This window comes from Adiantum capillus-veneris, chromosome 4, assembly GCF_014529385.1.
Source record: "Adiantum capillus-veneris isolate H3 chromosome 4, ASM1452938v2, whole genome shotgun sequence".
In the NCBI taxonomy this organism is placed as follows: Eukaryota; Viridiplantae; Streptophyta; class Polypodiopsida; order Polypodiales; family Pteridaceae; genus Adiantum; species Adiantum capillus-veneris.
The window spans coordinates 94,584,159-94,605,395 of record NC_140934.1 but is presented as its reverse complement, the minus strand read 5'-3'; the positions used below and the strand labels follow the sequence as shown (position 1 = coordinate 94,605,395).

The 21,237-nt window shown below is 44.6% G+C and overlaps 1 protein-coding gene across 1 annotated transcript in view; it reads left to right on the top strand.

Annotated features, from left to right (window-relative positions):
* Positions 1–21,237, top strand: part of LOC147459626 (exocyst complex component SEC5C-like) — a 104,433-nt gene that overhangs the window by 65,078 nt on the left and 18,118 nt on the right. The window lies entirely within an intron of this gene.

The following is a 21,237-nucleotide window of genomic DNA, read 5'->3' as shown; positions in this document are numbered from 1 at the left end:
ACTTGACATTAAACTGAAGGGCGAGTCTGTCCCTATTGTAACCGCTTCGGCCATTTCAAAATTAATGAAATCTAGTCTGTTTGTTTACTCGATCTTTATGAAAGAGTTAAGTGATGAGGATAGGACAAATATGTGTCAACTTGATAAAGAGCGCCAATATTTTCTCCACTCTCATTCCGATTGCTTCTCAGAGGGCCTGCCAGGCGAGTTACCACCTGCTCGTCCTGAAGATCACACCATTAATCTTATTCCTGGAAGCACACCACTGAACCGGCCACCTTACCGTGTGAGCCGAGCACAGAATGAAGAGATTATGAACCAAGTAAAAGACCTCTTGGAAAAGGGTCTTGTCCAACCTAGTACGTGACCGTATTGCTCTCCAGTGTTGTTGGTTTTGAAGAAAGACGGATCTTGGAGAATGTGCATTGATTATAGAGCTCTCAACAAAATCACCATCAAGAACAGATTTCCGATTCCTAGGATCGATGATATACTCGACAGATTACAAGGATCCTCGTGCTTTAGCAGGATTGATCTGAAGAGTGGATATCATCAAATCCGAATCGCGCCGGGAGACGTCTACAAGACAGCCTTCAGACTACTTTTGGGTTATTTGAGTTTTTGGTGTTGCCTTTTGGCTTAACCAATGCTCCTGCGACGTTTAACCGGATGATGGACATGATTTTTCGACAGTTATGGCTATTTGTTGGCACTTTCTTTGACGATATTATTGTTTTCTCCAAGAATGAAACAGAACACAGGATCATTTGCTTCAGGTCTTTCAAGCATTACAAGTTAGTGATTAATGCAAAGAAAAGTGCATTTTTTCTACCAAAGATACACTTTTTGGGACACATTGTCTTAGCAGCGTGAGTGCAAATGGATCGGGCCAAGATAGAGACTATCCGTGATTAGCCCGATTTGAAGAATGTCCATGAAGTCAGAAGCTTCTTGGGATTGTGTTCGTACTACAGGCGGTTCATTCGAAAGTTTGCAAAGGTTGCTTCCCCTTTGCATATCTTGATACAGAAAGGAGTTCCTTTCTCGTGGGGACCCATAGAGGTGACTGCCTTTCAGACTTTGAAAGAGAAATTGACTACGGGACCAGTTTTGACTTTGCCGAACTTGCAGAAGTCATTTGAAGTATATTGTGATACTTGTGGTCATAGTCTGGGTGCGGTCTTAATGCAAGAAGGCCATGCCATTGCTTACGAGAGCTGATTGTTCTCAAGGCCGGAAATGACAGCACAGATTTATGAGAAAGAGCTTTTGGCGGTTATCCATGCTCTTACTCAGTGGCGGCACTACCTACTTGGAGTGGATTTTGCTGTCTTTACAGACCATCAGAGTTTACGCTACTTCTTGTCACAAAAGCAGCTATCGGAAAAGCGAATGCGGTGGGCGAACATAATGTCACAGTTTCACTTCCAGATTGTCCATGTTCAGGGACAGAAGAATGTGGTAGCAGATGCTTTGTCTCGGAAGCCGTTGGTTCAGGCTATTTCCGCGGTACATCATAGGAGCTTCGAGGATATGGTCGACCAGTATGCCACAGATACAGATTTTGCAGACGTTTTCACACGGATACGGGATGGGGAGATAGTAGCGGGATATTCCATTCGGGATGGCTACTTGATGAGAAAAACCATGTTGTGTGTTATACAGCCGTTGAGGGAAAAGGCTATGAACGAATGCCATTGTCCACCTTTTACGAGTCACCGTGGCATTGCTACCACCATGAAAGGGGTAGAGAGATACTTCTTTTGGTCGAGACTCAAGAAGGATGTGGAAGAGTTTGTGCACAGTTGCTTGGTATGCCATAAGGTCAAGTTTGACAGGCATAAAGCACAGGGATTGTTACAGCCTTTGCCCACACCCACGCGCCCCGCAATGGATTTCATTTTTGATCTCCTGAGAAGGCTCATTTTATTCCAGTGAAGAAAACAGTCAAGCCGGATCACTTAGCGAGACTGTTTGTGGCCCAGATTTTTAGATTACATGGCATGCCTAAGACGATTATCTCCAACAAGGACCCCAGATTTAGAGTTTGTTTTGGAAGGCAATTTGGGAGAACATTCGCACGCGGTTGCAGTTCTCGTCATCTTTCCACCCGCCAACTGACGGGCAATCTGAGATTGCCAATTCAGTGGTTTTAGATTTATTGAAGTCTTATATCTCGGATCAGAAGACTCAATGGGAAAAGTATCTACCTTTGGTGGAATTTGCCTACAATAACACGATACACTCTTTGACGGGAAAGGCCCCATTTGAGATTGTTGAAGGTGCTACGAAGGTTCCACCCTTCCTAAGCACGAAAGATAAGATTTTGGAAGCGGATGAGTATACGCGTGACTTAGACACGGCTTTTGCCAAAGTCCGCGAGGCTTTGCAGAAATCTCAAGAACGACAGAAGAAGGCAGCGGATCGCCATCGTCGCGATTTGAAATTGAAGGAGGATGATTGGGTGCTCTTATGTTTTGAGAAGGCACGCCTGAGAAAGAAAAAGGGAAAGGAGAGGCTTTTTCCAAAGCTTAGTATGAGATACTAGGGACATTTCCAGATCTCCGAAAAGATCAATGATGTCTCCTTCCGAATGAAATTGCCTGACACTTGGAGGATTCACAATGCATTTCATGTGAGTCTCTTGAAACCTTTTAAAGGGGTGATGTGCCTGATGATGGGGAGCCCGATGAGCAACCCGAAGTGGAAGAAAACGAGGAGATCCTTGTTCCTGAACAAATTTTGGCACATAAGGACACAAAGAATAAAGGTAAAGTCCGAAGGCGGTTCTTGGTTAAATTCAAGAACTATCTGGATGGAGGAGGAGAACCTAGCAGATACCTAAGATAGTGAAACTTTACCTCGAAGCTTTTGGTTTAGCATAGTCTATTCCAAATGGAACCCAAAATTCAGCTTGGCCGCAGATTTGGTGCTGTGGGATGCACAAGAGGGGAGTTACTCCGCTCCTTTGTCAACAGATGCCTTGATTTTAGAATACTAGAGTCACTGATGTCTCTTTGAGGTTCAGGGATACTGAGAGCTGACAGTATTCTGCTGTATGACTTTATGAAATGGAATTCCGTAATATGAAACTGATTTGTTCTTGACTTCTTTTTAAGTGCAGGAACTGATAGACGAAATGACTACAGCATTTTGGTCTAATTGACCTTGAATAGACATGGTTGCAATAGGGGTTAGTCAATCGGACATCTATGGGGTCCCGACTGGATCTAGATGCGATTGCTAGCTACATTGCCGATAAATCATGGTCTAAGATCCGAATGAATTTTGAATGTCATGTGATGTCCTGTGATGTCGTGTGATGTGATTGTCGATTGGTACATGTGCTAGATGTGTGTTTCTAGTACGTAGGTACTAACAGTCAGTGTCTGCTAAGACGGTTTGCAGGCGTAATCGAGGGCGATTACAATGCTCTCAAGAGGGGGGTATGTCACAGAGTGATGACGTGGTTGCCCGCTTTGCCGAAACCCTAACCCTAAAAATTTGAAACTCTAATTTTGTTGAAACCCTAACCCTAAAATCAGAAACTCTAATTCTGCCCTAACCCTAAACCTAACCCTAATCCTGAATTTTGCTGACACGTGGCAGTTGACACACGGCAACTGTACGGATCTCCGTGATTTGTGGCGTGAACTGCGCTGGACGCTTTTCGACAGTTTGTGAGCCATGCTTTTTCCACGCAATTGTTGAGAGAGAAAGATGGAACCTCTTTGCTTTATTTGACTAAGCAAGAGAGAGAGAAAGAGAGAGAAAAGCCTCTTTGCTTTATTTTAGCAAGAGAAAGAGAGAAAGAGAAACTGCTTTATTTTTGCAAAGCTTTTGAGCTTTTGATTTTCAGCTTTTGGGGCTTTGCTTTTGGCATCCCTTGTACTCTTTAAATAAGTGGGTAGGCCACTCACAATTCAGAGCATCTGGACGCAGAGTCTGAGTGTGAGCGCCTGCCCGCACTCTTGTACTTTGAACTGAGATTAATACAAAAAGAAATACCGAAAGGGGCCCCAGTCTTTGGGGCCAATATCTCTAGGCACGGAACTCCGTCGGGCCAGTGTCGAATTAAATTGTGAACTGTAAACTGTTTTGAAGTGGTTATTGGGTGTTGTCGTGGTAGATTCTTGACTTGGAGTGTCCAAGTCTATTACAGACACCCACATGTCTCATGGGATACGATGTGCTTTTGGCCAGATACTCACGTCTTCACACTAGCTGCGGATTGAAACTGGGAGATACAGCAGAGTACCACCAGAGGCCAGGACATGCCCCTTGTGTGACATGGAGCCTGAGACAGAGTTGCGCTACACATGCTACGCCCTGTCTACTACGAGATACGAGGCCGCTTCCATTGCTTGTTCAGAGAGGGTTTTGGAACACTCTCCGGAGTCATGGGGTACGAAGATCAGAGATGCCTCGGTTTGTTTTTGCGCATACACAGGGAGAGCCTGAGGCTAGCCAGTCTCAGAGATGGATCACAAATTTCTTTAGAACAGACATTGGATAGCTAGAGGAGTTACTATCAGAACAGAGCTCACATTTGTCTCACAGCAAAGGCACATTGATCGACCGAGCGATTGAGCTGGGGAGATCCAGACGCCCACTACCGCGGAGGACTACACAACATCGACAGAGACTGCATGAGAAGATTCGGGTCACTTTGGCCAGGCATGCATGATGCCCGGTCAGACTACTGACCATGGAGCATATTGATGAGATCCGCCAGCGACCAATGTTGGATCTCCTGTGATTTAGCTATTTAGCTATCCCACCCAGTTGCTTAGTTCACATCGAGCGGCTTAGGATTCCGTAGTATCTATTTTGTTATGTTATGTTGTTATTGTTATTATTTTTGTTACTCTGACTTTGTATCAGATCCACCATATTGTAACTTTCTGGTCTCATAGGTCACTTTGGCCTTTTGAAGACGTTAAATTAAAATTTCATGAAATGACCACCAAGCTGCTTAGTTCACATCGAGCGGCTTAGGATTCCGTAGTATCTATTTTGTTATGTTATGTTGTTATTGTTGTTATTTTTGTTACTGTGACTTTGTATAAGATCCACCATATTGTAACTTTTTGGTCTCATAGGTCACTTTGGCCTTTTGAAGACGTTAAATTAACATTTCATTTCTCTCTCTCTCTCTCTCTCTCTCTCTCTCTCTCTCTCTCTCTCTCTCTCTCTCTCTCTCTCTTCAAGTTCAGTTATTTGCAGATTTTGTCCATGTGTTGCCATTGAGTTCTCACTTGGAGTGTCCAAGCTTGTAATCAGAGCTCGAACTATTCTTCTTCTACGGAGGATCCAATCCTTTTTGTAGCAGACACGGGCTGTTGCAGAGAATCAGACAGAGAGGACACCCTCCAGCTGTTAGTCTGCAGGGAGATGAGGAAAAACAAAATCCCAAAGGGGGAACAGAGAAATTGTCACAAGACGGGCACCACGTGCCAATAGAAAAGAACTGACTTTTAGCACTTCAATAACAAATGAACTGAGAGAGAGATAGAGAGAGACGACACGCGACACGGAGTGGCGAAATTCCACCCCAAAGAGTATTGGCCCCAAACCTTGGCGCCCTTTTCGGTATTTCTTTATATTGCATCAACACAGTACAAGCCGGTACTCCAGACTCTGCACCTTCTCTAGGAAGCATGCCAGAGAATGAGCCCTAACCTCATATTTAAAGGCCCTTGGCCTAAAAAGCAGTTTTCAGTAAAAAGCCTTCAAACTTAAAAGCATCTGGTCCAAAAGCAAAGCCAAAAGGCTACCAGTGTAAATCACGGAAATCAGTACAGCATGCCACGTCATCAGCCAGCGCAAAATGCGGAAATCTGTACAACCTACCACGTCAGCATGTCAATGCAATTTTCGAAATTCTGCCACGTCATCAGTTTCTATGTGTGTGTGTAGGTCCTGCTTTATTTTAATCCTTTGTCACTTGGGGCCCCATCGAACGGGGTCCCCGTAAGTTGGTAGGACTTCTTCTTCTGTTACTTGTTCTTCTTAGGGTTTAGGCCCCTCGGCCCACATCTGCAAGTTGGCTCCATTCTTTAGGCTTTGACACGTCAGCAGTTTGTTACATCTCCCCTTCTTGAAAGAGAGTAATCCTCCGCGATTACAGCATATCTGCAAAACAACTCAAGTTAGTTCAAAAATTTCCGAGGGACATCAGTTTGCTCTTTTTATTAAGCATTTAGCTTCTCCTTTCTGCTCTTTTGATCAAGGAGTTAGCTTCTCCTTTCAGCTCTTTTGATCAAGGAGTTAGCTTCTCCTTTCGTCCAGATCGGAACTCTTGATATTCCGGCGTAGTAAAATTAGCCATCACACCTAGACCGTATTGATCTTCCACGGGTGTCTTGATGCACTAAAATTACATACCCAGGCAATCTCATCCAATCAGGAATATTCAGTAGTTGGCACATCACAATGCAACACAAATGCTCACATACGCATGGTACAAGACATAGAAACATAAAGTCGCCGATGAACACTCCTCCCACATAACCTAACAAGATCCGGGCCCGGAGATATTCAACGACTCCCTCATCACTCCTCCCGCATAACCTAAAAAGTTCCGGGCCGGGTCGTTTGGAGGTGCTGAGAGTAACCACTGCTCAGACTTCTTAATACTCCTCCCGCATAACCATCGAGGTTCGGGCCGAGAGTCACAACAACAATTACTTTACAAGCATACAACCAAACGCTCCCCAGGCATCGGCCTACATCGTTCGGAGGTTTTCTAGCATACAACAAAACGCCCCCCTGGCATCGGCCTGCGTCGTTTTGAGATTTAAACAATACCAAAACAGTATTTCTCATTCTCCAACCAGGAGTAAAATCACCAATCAATGAAACCAGTATTAAAACTAGAGTCAAACAATTCAAATCGGCATCAAGACAGGTTCAAAACAAATACCATCCATTTCAAACAAAGTTCAAAAGTATCTAACTGTAAAACAACTAGAGAGTGCATTTAGGGTTTTGTTCGAACAACCAAACTTTGAGGACGACTGGCTTGTCCTTCTGCATCACGGTGATGGTTCGGTTCTGAACCTGGAAAGTCGCATCATTCTTGTCGTGCCAAGGCATGCCCAAGAGAACGTCGCAATTGCCCAACTTCATGATGTGGAAATCGGCTTTTCCATGATAATCTTGAATAGTCACTGGAAGAGCACCAATGAGCGGTACTACTTTCTGAGTTTGCCCCCGTGGCTAGCTTAGCTTCAATTTCTCCACCCTCTACATCATAATCCAAGTGCATCTGCTTTAAAAATTCTGGATGGATGAAGTTCTCTGTAGCTCCGGGATCAAAGAAAATAAGGGCTTTGAAGCCATTTGACTTTGCCATATGCTCGACACAATTCATTTGTACTCTCAAGGCGTATGCCATAAATATCAGGAACTAGTCCAATAGCGGGTCTAGCTCTCTTAGCAGGAGGTGGTGTTGGGGTTCTGTCGACTGTTGGTGCGGGGGTCGGCTCCTCTGGTCTATTAGTGCATTTGGGACAATTAGAATGATTATGCCCTGTTTGAAAGCATCCAACGCATTTGCCTTCTTGTAGTAATGTGTCTCGTTGTTGAGGCGTCAAACGAGGCCTTTGCGATTGATTTTCACGAGGCTCTGGAGAATTTGTTCGTTGTTGCCGAGAGTTGTGGTTAGCGGTCGGAGATTCTTCTGTGGTAAACTCTAGCTTTCCCTTCATCAGTTTGTAGCCGACCGCGGCATGGTCCATAAGTTCTTGCATGGTAGAGACTTGCTTGGATAGACAATATTCCTGCAATGGTGATGGTAGTCCAATGGTGTATCGCTCGCACTGGGCCTCCAGGGGAACAGATCTAAAGAATGACACCGGAAGGTACACGTCGAGAAACCTTTGGTTATATTCGTCCATGGTTTCGGTGGCAAGCATTTTCAAGTTGTCCCACTTTGCCAAAATCCGGACTTCAAACATCGAAGTCATGTAACTACGTGCAAAAACTGTCTTGAAAGCTTGCCAGGTCCTTGGAGCATGTTGTTGTGTCGCGATTGAACTCCACCATTGCATAGCATTATCTTTAAGAAATCCCGCTGCTCGAGAAATCTTGGATTCTTTAGTATAGTTTTCCAAAGCATAGATGTTGTCAAATTGCTGTAGGAACTGCAATACTTTCTTGCGGTCTTTCACCACGGAAAAAGTGAAAAATTTGACTGTCATGTCACCATCTTTCAAATCTTTGGGTTGGTTAGGCGCATATCCCGGGTATGGATAATAAGGGTATCCATATGGGCTCCAACCATTGTAGCCTGGTGGCGGTGGTGGCGGAGGTGGGGGCAATGGCGGTGGCAAAGGCGGCTGCACTGGATGAGGGTCAGATGGCTGCACCATATTCCTGAAGACTCCCCCGATTGGAACAGACGGCTGAGAAGGTTGCCGGTTGGAAGCTCTCGTACTCTCTGGTGCCGGAGGAGGAGGTACCACCTGGGGCATCAGAGGGGGTAACATGTAGTTCAAAAATTGTTGAAAACTTTGCAGCATCGGAAGATTCTGTTGAGGATGCCGCGAAAGAATGTCGTGAAGCTCATTGAGCAAAAACTGCAAATATTCTACCGAGTCCATGAATTCCAAGTATTGGGTTCTTTATGGCTTATGCCCTGTAAGACATTGCGATGAAGACAGGAGCGCGCCCAATGCGCGATGAAGTAAGGGTGGGAGTGCCTAGTAAGTCCGGGGTCGGAGCACGAAGATAACTCAAATAAAATTCCAAAAAGCTCTATCTGCTCTTTTGTCGGATTGGTATGCCTATAGAAAAGCACACGCCTGATGCTTTGATACCACTGTCACAAGACGGGCACCACGTGCCAATAGAAAAGAATAGACTTTTAGCACTTCAATAACAACTGAACTGAGAGAGAGAGAGAGAGAGAGAGAGAGAGAGAGAGAGAGAGAGAGAGAGACGACACGCGACACGGAGTGGCGGAATTCCACCCCAAAGAGTATTGGCCCCAAACCTTGGCGCCCCTTTCGGTATTTCTTTATATTGCATCAACACGGTACAAGCCGGTACTCTAGACACTGCATGCCAGAGAATGAGCCCTAACCTCATATTTAAAGGCCCTTGGCCTTAAAAGCGAATTACAGTAAAAAGCCTTCAAACTTAAAAGCATCTAGTCCAAAAGCAAAGCCAAAAGCTGCCAGCGTAAATCACGGAAATCCATACAGCTTGCCACGTCATTAGCCAGCGCAAAACGCGGAAATCCGTACATCCTGCCACATCATCATGTTAGCGCAATTATCGGAATTCTACCATCAGTTTCTGTGTGTGTGCGTAGGTCCTGCTTTATTTTAATCCTTTGTCACTTAGGGCCCCATCGAACGGGGTCCCCATAAGTTGGTAGGACTTCTTCTTTTGTTACTTGTTCTTCTTAGGGTTTAGCCCCCTCGGCCCACATCTGCAAGTTGGCTCCATTCTTTAGGCTTTGACACGTCAGCAGTTTGTTACAAAAAACCAACGGAGATTCTAACAGCAGTTTGACATCGCCTTCTTGGAGGTCATTTCTCGGAACACTCCAAGGTACGAAGGGCTGCGTCTTATTTGATTTGAAATAAAATTCAAGAGAGTTTTCACTTTTGCATGGTTAACATAAGAATATGAAGGAGGTGTCATCGCGGCTTGACATCATTGAGAATGAAGAAGGAAGACACTTTGGATGACTATTGCTAGAGGTTTTGCGATGCCTCTTTGCCAATATCCTCGTTTTGGAAGATCACTTTGAATGTCCAGATTGAGTTTTTTTGTGGATTGCCGAAAAGAGATTTGACGATATTGTCTGCAAAACAAGTATGACTCCATTTAGAGACTTATGGAACATGCCAAGCAAGGTTTTGGTATGCATGCCAGCTCATTGACCTATCCTATGAACAAGCCAGGGTCAACCTCAACGGGGCAAGAGTCTTCCAAGGAAGAGAGAGAACCAAGAGAACCAGCTGATAATTCGTCAGAGTTCCGATGAAGCAAGGGAATCAGTTGATAGTTCATCAAAAAATTCTAAAGATTCATACTGAGATGCTAATGGACAAGGGAGGCCAAAGGGACTACCAATAGGTCACAGAACACAAGAAAAGAACAGAAAAGTAAGCTAGGTCCACCGATAATTAGGTCAAGGGCACTTTTGGCTCTTGATGCAAAGTGAATGGGGGAAGAGAACCTTGCGGATTCTCTTTAGTTTTGAGTTGTCCGAAAGTTACTAATGAATCAGCATGTTGAATTTGGTGCAATGCGGATTGCACAAGAGGGAAGCCACTTCACTCCTTTGTCACAATTGCCTAGATTGAATGAAGTCACTAATTTCTCCTTGAGATTTTAGGGATACTGACAGTCTGACAGCGTTTTGTGGAATGACTTTATGAAAATATGTACATTGAATTGGAAATTTCCTAGATTGAACATGCTCTTTCATGACTGTATTAAGAGTCTGTGCTGGAAATATGAAATGTTTGCAGCATTTTGTCTGATGAATGATTTGAACTTGGTGCATCTAGACATCTGTTAGAGATCAGTGAGATCTGGATGTGATGGCCAAGTGAATGAGACGTGAATGTGATTCTAGTGCATCAAGATTTCTATATGGATGAGATGTTAAGATACTATTGTGAGTGCATCAAGAGTTCGGGAAGGATGAGATGGCTTCACAGGGATCTAGGTGCATCAAGAGTTCTAGACTAGATGAGATGAATGGATTGAATGATTGAAACATGGTGTTTAGTGTGAATTAAGTGTGTGATTTTGAATTGCATGCTTTGTGAATGTACTGTCTTGTGGGGATGGTCAGGGGCATGGTTTGCTTGGAATATGAAAAGAAAGGATGTGAATCTGATAGTAACGAGATTTAGTAGATTACGAAATCCGTGAAAAGATTAGCACGGCTTGGATGTGATTGCTAAATATGCTACAATGATCATGATTTGTATATGAGACCCTCGACAGAAATGTGATTTGATCATTATAGAAGTGCTGGTTTTGTGGAGTCTGGTACATAGAGAGTCAGTGGCTACTCAAGAAAGTTTCTGTCCTGTGGCTGTTTTGCAGGCATAATTAAGGGCAATTACTATTTTTTCAAGAAGAGGGAATGTCACAAGTTAGTGAGGTGGCATGCTGAAACCGGCCCGTGGGGCGGTAGGCTTTGGCTTTCACCCGAAATTCTTTACTTTAGACAGAGAGAGCGTGCAAAGGAAATGTGCGACGGGAATTAACACTTAAGCACACACACGGATCGGAAGCTAGAATGCTCTGAGCGTACGCCGACAACCTGTAGGCCCCAAAATTGGCGCCCCTTCGGTATTTCTTTATACTTTGAGAGGGTAAATTACAAAGTATAGTCCTGGGAATCCTTTACCTGTATCCAGCTAGATACCACCTGTTTTGGCCAAATTTCGGCAGCACAACGGCCCCAAAACTTGCGCGAAACCAATTCCCCTACTGGAACTCACTTCCACTGGCATAAATCCTCCTGGGAATCCTTTACCTGTATCCAGCTAGATACCACCTGTTTTGGCCAAATTTCAGCAGCACAATGGCCCCAAAACTTGCGCAAAACCAATTCCCCTGTTGGAACTCACTTCCATTGGCATAAATCCTCTAATTCCTGCCCAAAAACAGTAAATTCAGCACGCTGTATTTACTGGTTTTTGCCCTGTTTTCAGCCCCTAACTGTCCTCTGCTAGTGGGGCACCATATCCAATGGTTCTGGCGTCCATATGGCTGAAAAACAGTCAATTTGCAGTGCATACACAGCGCTAAAAACGCACCTGTACGATGAGGTTATGACCCTCACCAGTGCTTGCTTTGGAGTACCAGTTAGCTACCCCTGTTCCTGCTCAAGGATGCTCTTGCCTCAGCACAAACGCATGAAATCACACAGCACATCAGTCAAATGAAGAGCCCTCTTGTGGAGCATCACATAACTGCACGTAGGGGAGAGAGAGAGCAGTGTGTAGTGTGCAGGGCATCACTCCTAGCACCACACTGTACATTGAGTGGAAAGAAAGCACTCCATAGCTCTTAACCTGTGAGACAGAAAGCAAATGAGGCCTCTCCCAGCTTAAAATTCAGCGCCCCTTTTTTTTTTTTAAGGCAAGTACACGGAAAAGTGCCACTTGGCAAATTTACAAGCATTTGCCCATTTCAGGGGTGCCGCCTAAAAATCTCCTGACTAGTTGCCCAGTTGACTTCGCGGCAAAGTTATAAAGTGTTCCCCTGGTCATGCCGAAGGTAATGACGCGAACACATTTCACGGCCCAATTTAGTAGTTCCCTCAGTTTAGGAGATGCTTCCGCTGGGCTCCCATTGGTCATCTGACCATCTATCCTCATTGGGACCGCATCCAAAAGTGCAATGTGGCCCAACTGTCGGATACTTTCTGTTGGTGATCCCACCTTGACTTTATGCCTTTATTGAGTTCACTTCCTATTATTCACCAACTTGCTAAGTGCGACGGGGGGACCTACATGACCTTGCACTGAGCCTAGACATCCTATACAAATTCCAGTGCCGACCAACTTCCCATCTGCGGGTGAAACTACCGTTCACATTGGCCATACAATGTCCGACCATTTGCAACTTCAAAAAGAGGGTCTCAAAAATAAAACAAAAATCATTGGAAAGAAACCAACAACTAAGGTTCGCAATTGCCACGTCCTCGTGACATACGCCCCTCTTGAAATCGCAAACGTCCTCGATTGCATACCATAAATACACGCCATTGATGATCTTGTGCTGTTAGCACTCTTTTATCATCGCATGTATGCGCAAGAAAGGTCGTAACACAAAGATACAAATGACTTAATGAGACCTTGCCATTTTCATCTATTACATTGAATTCATTTGTACATTTGATGAGCTCTATCATTACCCCTCCTTTGCACACGTTGGGTTGGGGCATAGGTAGGCTGTAACCAAAGGCTTCAAGGTAAAGCTGCAATACATTTGGTGACTTTGACAGTTCATGCTCTTCCGTCCACTTTGCATCCATAGGCGGATAGTTCTTGAACTTCACCAAGTAGCGTCTTGCAACATTTCCTTTAACTTTTCTATCCTTATGTGCCAAAACTTACTCAGGTATCAAGATCTCATCAAGTTCCTTAACTTCTGGTTGATCCTCATCTTGCATATTTTCTGGCACATAACCTACGAAGGGTCTTAGAAGACTCACATGAAACGCATTATGAATCTTCCACGCATCAGGCAATTTCAGCCTGTAAGCCACATCGCTGAACTTGTCAAGCACTTGAAAAGGCCCATAGTAACGCATACTGAGCTTAGGAAATAGCCGTTCCTTGCCCTTCGTCTTCTTTAACCTTGCCTTTTCAAACCTTAACAGAACCCAATCACCAGGTGATAATAGCAAATCACGACAGTGACGATCAGCAGCCTTTTTCTGCTTTGCTTGAGTCTTTTCCAAGGCAACTTTAATTTTCTTATACATTTCATCCATGTTCTCAACATATCGATCTGCCTCAAAGATCTTGTCCTTTGTATGCAAAATGGGAGGAACTTTTTTGCCGCCTTCAACAATCTCAAAAGGTGCCTTGCCAGTCGACAAATGCACCGTATTATTGTACGCATACTCAAGCATAGGCAAATACTGTTCCCACTTGCCTTTATTATCTGACACATAGCATTTCAGCAGATCTAATTCAGTAGAATTAGCCTCTTCTAAATGTCCATCAGTTTGTGGATGAAACGAAGACGAGAACTTGAGTGTAGTGCCCATGTTCTCAAACAATCCTCTCCAGAACAAACTGGTCATCCGAGGATCACGATCACTGACAATCGATTGTGGCATACCATGGTACTTGAACACATTGTACATGAACAAGCGTGCCATCTGATCAGATTTTATCTTCTTCCTGACAGGGATAAATTGGGTCTGCTTGTTGAACCTGCAGATAATGGTCCATATACCATCATTCCCTGTTGGTGTTCTTGGAAGATCAAAGATAAAGTCCATAGCAATGCTTTCCCATGGCTTATCCGGAATTGGCAGTGGTTATAACAGCCCTGGTGCCTTTTGCCTGTCAAACTTGACCTTTTGGCAAATCATGCATGCTCGCACAAAGGCATCCACATCTCTCCTCAAGGTAGGCCAATAGAAGAATGTCTCTACCTCTTTAACTGTCGCATCAATATCACGATGCCCTGCATATGGTGGGACATGACTCTCTTCCATGACCTTATGTCGCAATGGCCTAGTAACACAAAGTCTGTCATGCATCATCATAAAACCATCTCTGAGGAGGTAGTGCTCATGATGTTGCCCCTCTTGCAACTATTTAAAGATCCTTGCAAACTCTTCATCAGTAGCATACTATTCCTTCATGTCATCTAACTCATGATGATAAGGAATTGACACAGCTGAAATTTGTGGCTTCTTTGATAACGCATCAGCCACAACATTCTTCTTGCCTTCCACATGCATAATCTGGAAGTGGAACATGGAAAGAATGTTTGCCCATTGCATATGCTTTTCGGATAACTTTGACTGTGTCAAGAAGTATCGCAAAGTCTGATGGTCTGTCGGGACAACAAAATCAGCACCTAAGAGATAGTGCTTCCAGTTAGAAAGCGCATGAATCACGGCCAAGAGCTCTTTCTCATAGACTTGCATAGTCCTCTCTGGCCTTGCAAAATTTGGCTTTCGTAAGCTACTACCCGTCCGTCTTGCATTAGCACTGCTTCGATGCTACTGCTACACACGTCACACTGGACCACAAATGACTTAGTGAGATCTGGCAAAACAAGTACTGGATCTGAAGTCAACTTTTCCTTTAAGAGACTAAAAGCTGAAATCTCTTTTTGGGTCCATCTAAAAGTGACCTCTTTCTTTTGCAAAGCGTGAAGAGGTGATGCTATCTCTGCAAAATTCTTGATAAACCTTCTATAGTAGGAACACAATCCCAAGAAGCTTCTGATATCGTGCACGGTCTTCAAGTCTAGCCATGTCTTAATAGGTTCGACCTTTGCGGGATCCATTCTAACACCATTCTTTGAGACTATGTGTGTAACAAACTACTGACGTGTCAAAGCCTAAAGAATGGAGTCAACTTACAGATGTGGCCGAGGAGCCTAAACCCTAATTTCGACCAGAAACCCTAACTGCCGAAACCCTAATTCTGAAAACCCTAATTTTGGAAACCTTACCCTAAAACCTGCAAACCCTAATTTTTGCCAAAAACCCTAACTGATGAAACCCTAATTCTAGAAATCCTAACCCTAAAACCTGCAAACCTAATTTTTGCCAGAAACCCTAACTGCTGAAACCCCAATTCTGGAAACCCTAAAACCTGCAGACCCTAATTCTGCTGCCAAAAACCCTAAAACTGCAGAAACCCTAACCCTAACCCTAAGAACAGATTTTTGTGTTTTGAGCTGGCTGATGACGTGGCAGGCTATACGGATTTCCGTGATTTACGCTGGCAGCTTTTGGCATTGCTTTTTGGACCATAAGCTTTTGAGTTTGAAAGTTTTTCATGTAAACTGCTTTTTTGGACCAGAAGCTTTTGAGTTTGAAAGCTTTTCATGTAAACTGCTTTTTAGGCCAAGGGCCTTTAAATATGAGGCTAGGGCTCATTCTCTGGCATGCTTCCTCGAGAAGGTGCAAAGTCTGGAGTACCGGCTTGTACTTTGATGATGCAATATAAAGAAATACCGAAAGGGGCGCCAAGGTTTGGGGCCAATACTCTCTGGGGTGGAATTCCGCCACTTGGTATCGCATGTAGTCTCTCTCTTACAGTTCAGTTATTATTGAAGTGCTAAAAGTCTGTTCAGTCTGTTCTTTTCTATTGGCACGTGGTGCCCGCCTTGTGACAGTGGTATCATAGCTATCAAGCGTGTGCTTTTCTGAAAGCACACCGGTCCTACAAAAGAGCAGACAGAGCTATTAGCCACTTCTACCCTTACTTCATTGCGCATCAGGCGCGCTCCCGTCTTCACCGCAATGTCTTACAGGGCATAACCCAATTAAGATCACTTGCAAGAGAAGGATCCAGATTTGTTTCAAGTCACTGTTTTTTTTTCTCAGAAGCAGTGCCATGCAGATCTTGATATCTACAGCTACCAAGTAGCATACTCCAAGTACTTGGCAAGCTTTCAAGAAAATTTTTGTCCGAAGTTATATGGTTTCTGACATCTTCCTTCGGAGTGCAACTTCTGGCAGAGTGGGGTATCCTGAAATGCTTGCCATGGAAACCCTAGCAGATTATATCTTGAAATTTCTCGACATCCCTCAGTAGATGTCTCTTCACGAGCAGATGATCTTGGAGGTTTAGTGCAATTGCTATCTTGGGACTACCATCGCCGCCAAAGCAACATTGTTTGTCCAAGAGCTGACGGACCATGTTGTGCTCGGCTACGACCTCATGGAAGGAACCTAACCCTAATTTTTGGTGGAGGTTTCAAGATGGAAAGTCAATTGACTTTTTGAGCTCGACTGATGTCGAGATTGCTTTTTAAAGTTTGAGTTCTGTTTGATCTTGTTTGGTAATCTTGTTTGAAATGGATGGAATCTGTTTTGAACCTATTTTGATGCCGATTTTAATTGTTTTACTCTGGTTTGATACCGGTTTCAATGATTGGTGCTTTTACTCCCGGGTGGAGAAGTGAGAAATACTGTTTTGGTCTTGTTTGAACCTCGGAACGACGCAGGCCGATGCTTGGGGAGCGTTTCGTTGTATGTTTGAAAACCTCCGAACGACGCAAGCCGATGCCTGGGGAGCGTTTGGTTGTATGCTTGTAAAATAATTGTTGTTGACTCCCGGCCCGGACCTGGATGGTTATGCAAGAGGAGTATTAAGAAGTCTGAGCAGTGGTTACTCTCAGCACCTCCAAACGACGCAGGTTGCGGTCTGGGGGGCATTTGGTTGTAAAAGGCCTCTATATCTCTCGGCCCGGACCTTTTTAGGTTATGCGGGAGGAGTGATGAGGGAGTCGTTGAATATCTCCCGGCCCGGACCTTGTTAGGTTATGCGGGAGGAGTGTTCATCGGCGGCTTTATGTTTCTATGTCTTGTAATATGCATATGTGAGCATTTGTGTTGCATTGTGATGTGCCAACCACTGAATATTCTTAATTGGATGAGATTGCCTGGGTATGTAATTTTAGTGCATCAAGACACCTGTGGAAGATCAGTACGGTCTGGGTGTGATGGCTAATTTTACTACGCCGGAATATCAAGAGTTCCGATCTGGACGAAAGGAGAAGCTAAACTACTTGATCAAAACAGCTGAAAGGAGAAGCTAACTCCTTGATCAAAAGAGCAGAAAGGAGCAGCTAACTCCTTAATAAAAAGAGCAAACTGATTGTCCCTCGGAATGACCCTCGGAAATTTTTGAACTAACTTGAGTTGTTTTGCAGATATGCTGTAATCGCGGAGGATTACTCTCTTTCAAGAAGGGGAGATGTAACAAACTGCTGACGTGTCAAAGCCTAAAGAATGGAGTCAACTTACAGATGTGGCCGAGGGGCCTAAACCCTAATTTCTGCCAGAAACCCTAACTGCTGAAACCCTAATTCTAAAAACCCTACCCTAAAACCTGCAAACCCTAATTTTGGAAACCCTAACCCTAAAACCTGCAAACCCTAATTTCTGCCAGAAACCCTAACTGCTGAAACCCTAACCCTAAAACCTGCAAACCCTAAAACTGCAGAAACCCTAACCCTAAGGACACATTTCTGCGTTTTGCGCTGGTTGATGACGTGGCAGGCTGTACGGATTTCCGTGATTTATGCTGGCAGCTTTTGTCATTGCTGTTTGGACCATAAGCTGTTGAGTTTGAAAGTTTTTCATGTAAACTGCTTTTTGGACCAGAAGCTTTTGAGTTTGAAAGCTTTTCATGTAAACTTCTTTTTAGGCCAAGGGCATTTAAATATGAGGCTAGGGCTCATTCTCTGGCATGCTTCCTCGAGAAGGTGCAAAGTCTGGAGTACCGGCTTGTACTTTGATGATGCAATATAAAGAAATACCGAAAGGGGCGCCAAGGTTTGGGGCCAATACTCTCTGGGGTGGAATTCCGCCACTTGGTATCGCATGTAGTCTCTCTCTTACAGTTCAGTTATTATTGAAGTGCTAAAAGTCTGTTCAGTCTGTTCTTTTCTATTGGCATGTGGTGCCCGCCTTGTGACAATGTGGCCAAGAAAGTGGAACTCTTCCAAGAAGAATTCACTTTTCTTAGGATTGACAAGTAACCTGTGACTGCGCAGCTCTTTGAACCACAATGGTCAAGTGACGCCTATGCTCCTCTTCATTCTTCGAATAGACTATCATGTCATCGAAGAACGTCCCAACAAACTGTTGATGCGAGCGGAAAATCTGGTCCATCATTATGGTGAACGTGGCAGGAGCATTTGTTAGCCCAAACGGCATCACTAGAAACTCATAAAGACCAAACGTCGTTCTAAACGCAGTCTTGCGCACATCCTCTGGCCTTATACGAATCTGATGGTACCCACTCTTAAGGTCTATCCTGCTGAAAATTGCAGCACCCTCTAAACAATCGAGAATATCATCAATTATAGAAATCGGAAACCTATTCTTGATAGTATTCTTATTCAAGGCACAGTAATCAATACACATGTGCCATGAGCCATCCTTCTTCAGCACTAGGAGCACTCAGGAGCAAAAGGGTGAAGGACTAGGCTGAATCAGCCCCTTCTCTAATAACTCCTCAACCTGGCCCATAATCTCTTTCTGTTGCGCCTCTTTAACCCTGTAGGGAGTTCTATTTTGGTGGGCTATCCGATGATCCTCAGGTCTCTCTGGCGGCAATTGCGACTGTAATGAATCAGAAAAACAATCATTGAACTCTCGCAAGAATGCTGACTTTTCTTTATCTAACACAGATAAATTTGACTGATCATTATGTGAGACATCACGTGCAAAAATCAAGTATAGAGAAAGATGATTCTATATTAGAGAAGTGATAGCAGAAGCAAATACAATAGGGACAGACTCCCCTTCGAGCTTTACATCCAAAACATGAGTTTTGCCCCTATGTTGAAGGGTGATCGACTTGCCGAAGGCATTCAGCACGCCATGCACTCTGAATATCCATGGAATTCCAAGTAGCGCATCGCACCCTTCCAGTGGCATGATTTAAACTTCTTTTGTGTCCACATACGACTGAATATGCTGACGCAATTTTCCAATAATGGTTGTAACACACTCTGAGTGGCCAGGACATGCCAACCCTGCCTCTGCTACGTACCCCGTCTCTCAGCTCTGATGCCCAGCTTCATAGCTAACTCTGGGGAGATAAAGTTGGCTTTGGCACCTGGATCAAAGAAGATGAGTGTTGTTTGATCCCTAACTTTACCCCATGCCCTACATAACTCACTGGCATCTATACTGGGCCTATCACCCACCATATATGGCACCAAACCTGCCGTGGGTTTAGGCTTCTTGCCTTTTGGGTCTTCTTTATTATCTCAGCTGGTCTTTTCCTTTGTGGACAATTGGTAGCAAAGTGACCAGGCTGCTCACATATAAAGCATTTATTTTCAGCCATTAGGACCTTCTTTTCCTCGAGCGACTTGTGCACAAAAGGCTTCCTTTTCTGTTTCTTTGCCTGCGCTCCAGAAGTCCCGGCTGAATCCTTGTCTTTGGTGGGCTTTTTTTGACCTCTATGACGCTTCAGGAGCTGTTTTCACGAAGGGCTTCTTCGTTGAATTTTTCTTTTGCTGCCCTCCTTTCTCGTTGCTCGAAAACCCACTGTCCTCTCCTTTCAGCAAGGCAAGACCAGTGTTAGCAACTTCCATACGCTGAGTGAGGGTAGCTACTCTGTTCTTGGTACAGTAATCACGAAGCCCTTTAGGCAGCCCACAACAGAACTTCTCTGTCTGCTCTGTCAATGGCACAAATCTGCAGGAGGTCACTGAGAGTAACGCTTTACAAAACCTCCGATTGTACTCCAGCAAGCTCTTGCATGTAGCCAAAGTAAGCTGGTGCCAATCTGTCATGACATCGGCTTCAAATTCATTTGACAGCCAAGTAGATGCAAACATTTGCTTGAAGTAAACCCAAGTGGCGGGTGCTTGTCCTTGCATTAACAATGTCGTTCACCATGTAAGCGCATTGTCCTTTAAGAAAGTGGCAGCTTTCCTGACCTTAGAGGCCTCTGTAAAATTACCTCTTGCATAAGCTGTATCAAACTGCTGGAGGACAGTGAGAGCCTTTGCTTTATCCTCGAAGCCACTGAAAGTGCTGAACTTTACAGCTGCACCACCTTCTTTGTAAGCTTTCGGCTTCTCCAGTGCCCTCAAATTGTCATAAGGAATAGTTTGCAACATGGGCACTGTAGTAGGCATCATCGGTACATCTCGGCGTCAGAGGTGCCATATCTGGCTGCTGTCCAGAAAAACCAGCCATGCCAAAATGACCCTGTGGCACCCCAAACTGGCCCTGGTTGCACTGAAAACCTTGTTGCATGCCGATACTACCATACATGGGGTTTGGCATCATACCTTGCATACCCCCAAACATTGTTCCTGGCATGTACGGCTGACTTTCAGGCGCATAACCAGCCATACTCTGGAACACAGAATTACCCCCGAAATACCCATAATGTACCGTGGGTGGTGGAAAAATTGGGTGCATAGCCTGGTATCCAGTTCCTTGTCCATTCAAGACCGCATGCGGGCTCTGAAAGGTGGTGGGCCAAACTGGCATAACTTGTGGAATAGGCGTCCTAGCCACTTGTTCAAGCACGGGAGGGACCTGTTTTGGAGCCCCTGACTCCGCAACATGCGAGTGTTCCCTATCCTGCTGAGTCGCATGAAGTACTTGGGCTTGAGCCTCAACAAGCTCTGTACGCGGTGTAGGTTGCCTATTTTGCTGTTGCACTGGTGGCGCTTGCAAGAACTCCATAAACCTTGGATTTTGCACCAGTTGCAAAAAGACATTCACCGCGGCAACTGAGTTAGTCCTGAACACATCATCCTCAAGTTGCCCAGTCATTAAGCCCTGTACTACTGGAGGGACATTCACATCAACAGGAGATACAGACTGACGTGGCAGCGAGCTCTGGCCAATCTCGAACACCATGGCAGTTTCCCGTCTATCCTTCGAAGAGGAACCCTCTTCCATAATGCCCTTCCCTTTGTCGGCCATAGTGTAATCCCGCGTTCCTGTATTGTGTCTATACCCAAAACAATCGAGGCTCACTCTTTGAGGAAAAAGTGATTGATGTCCCGGCAATG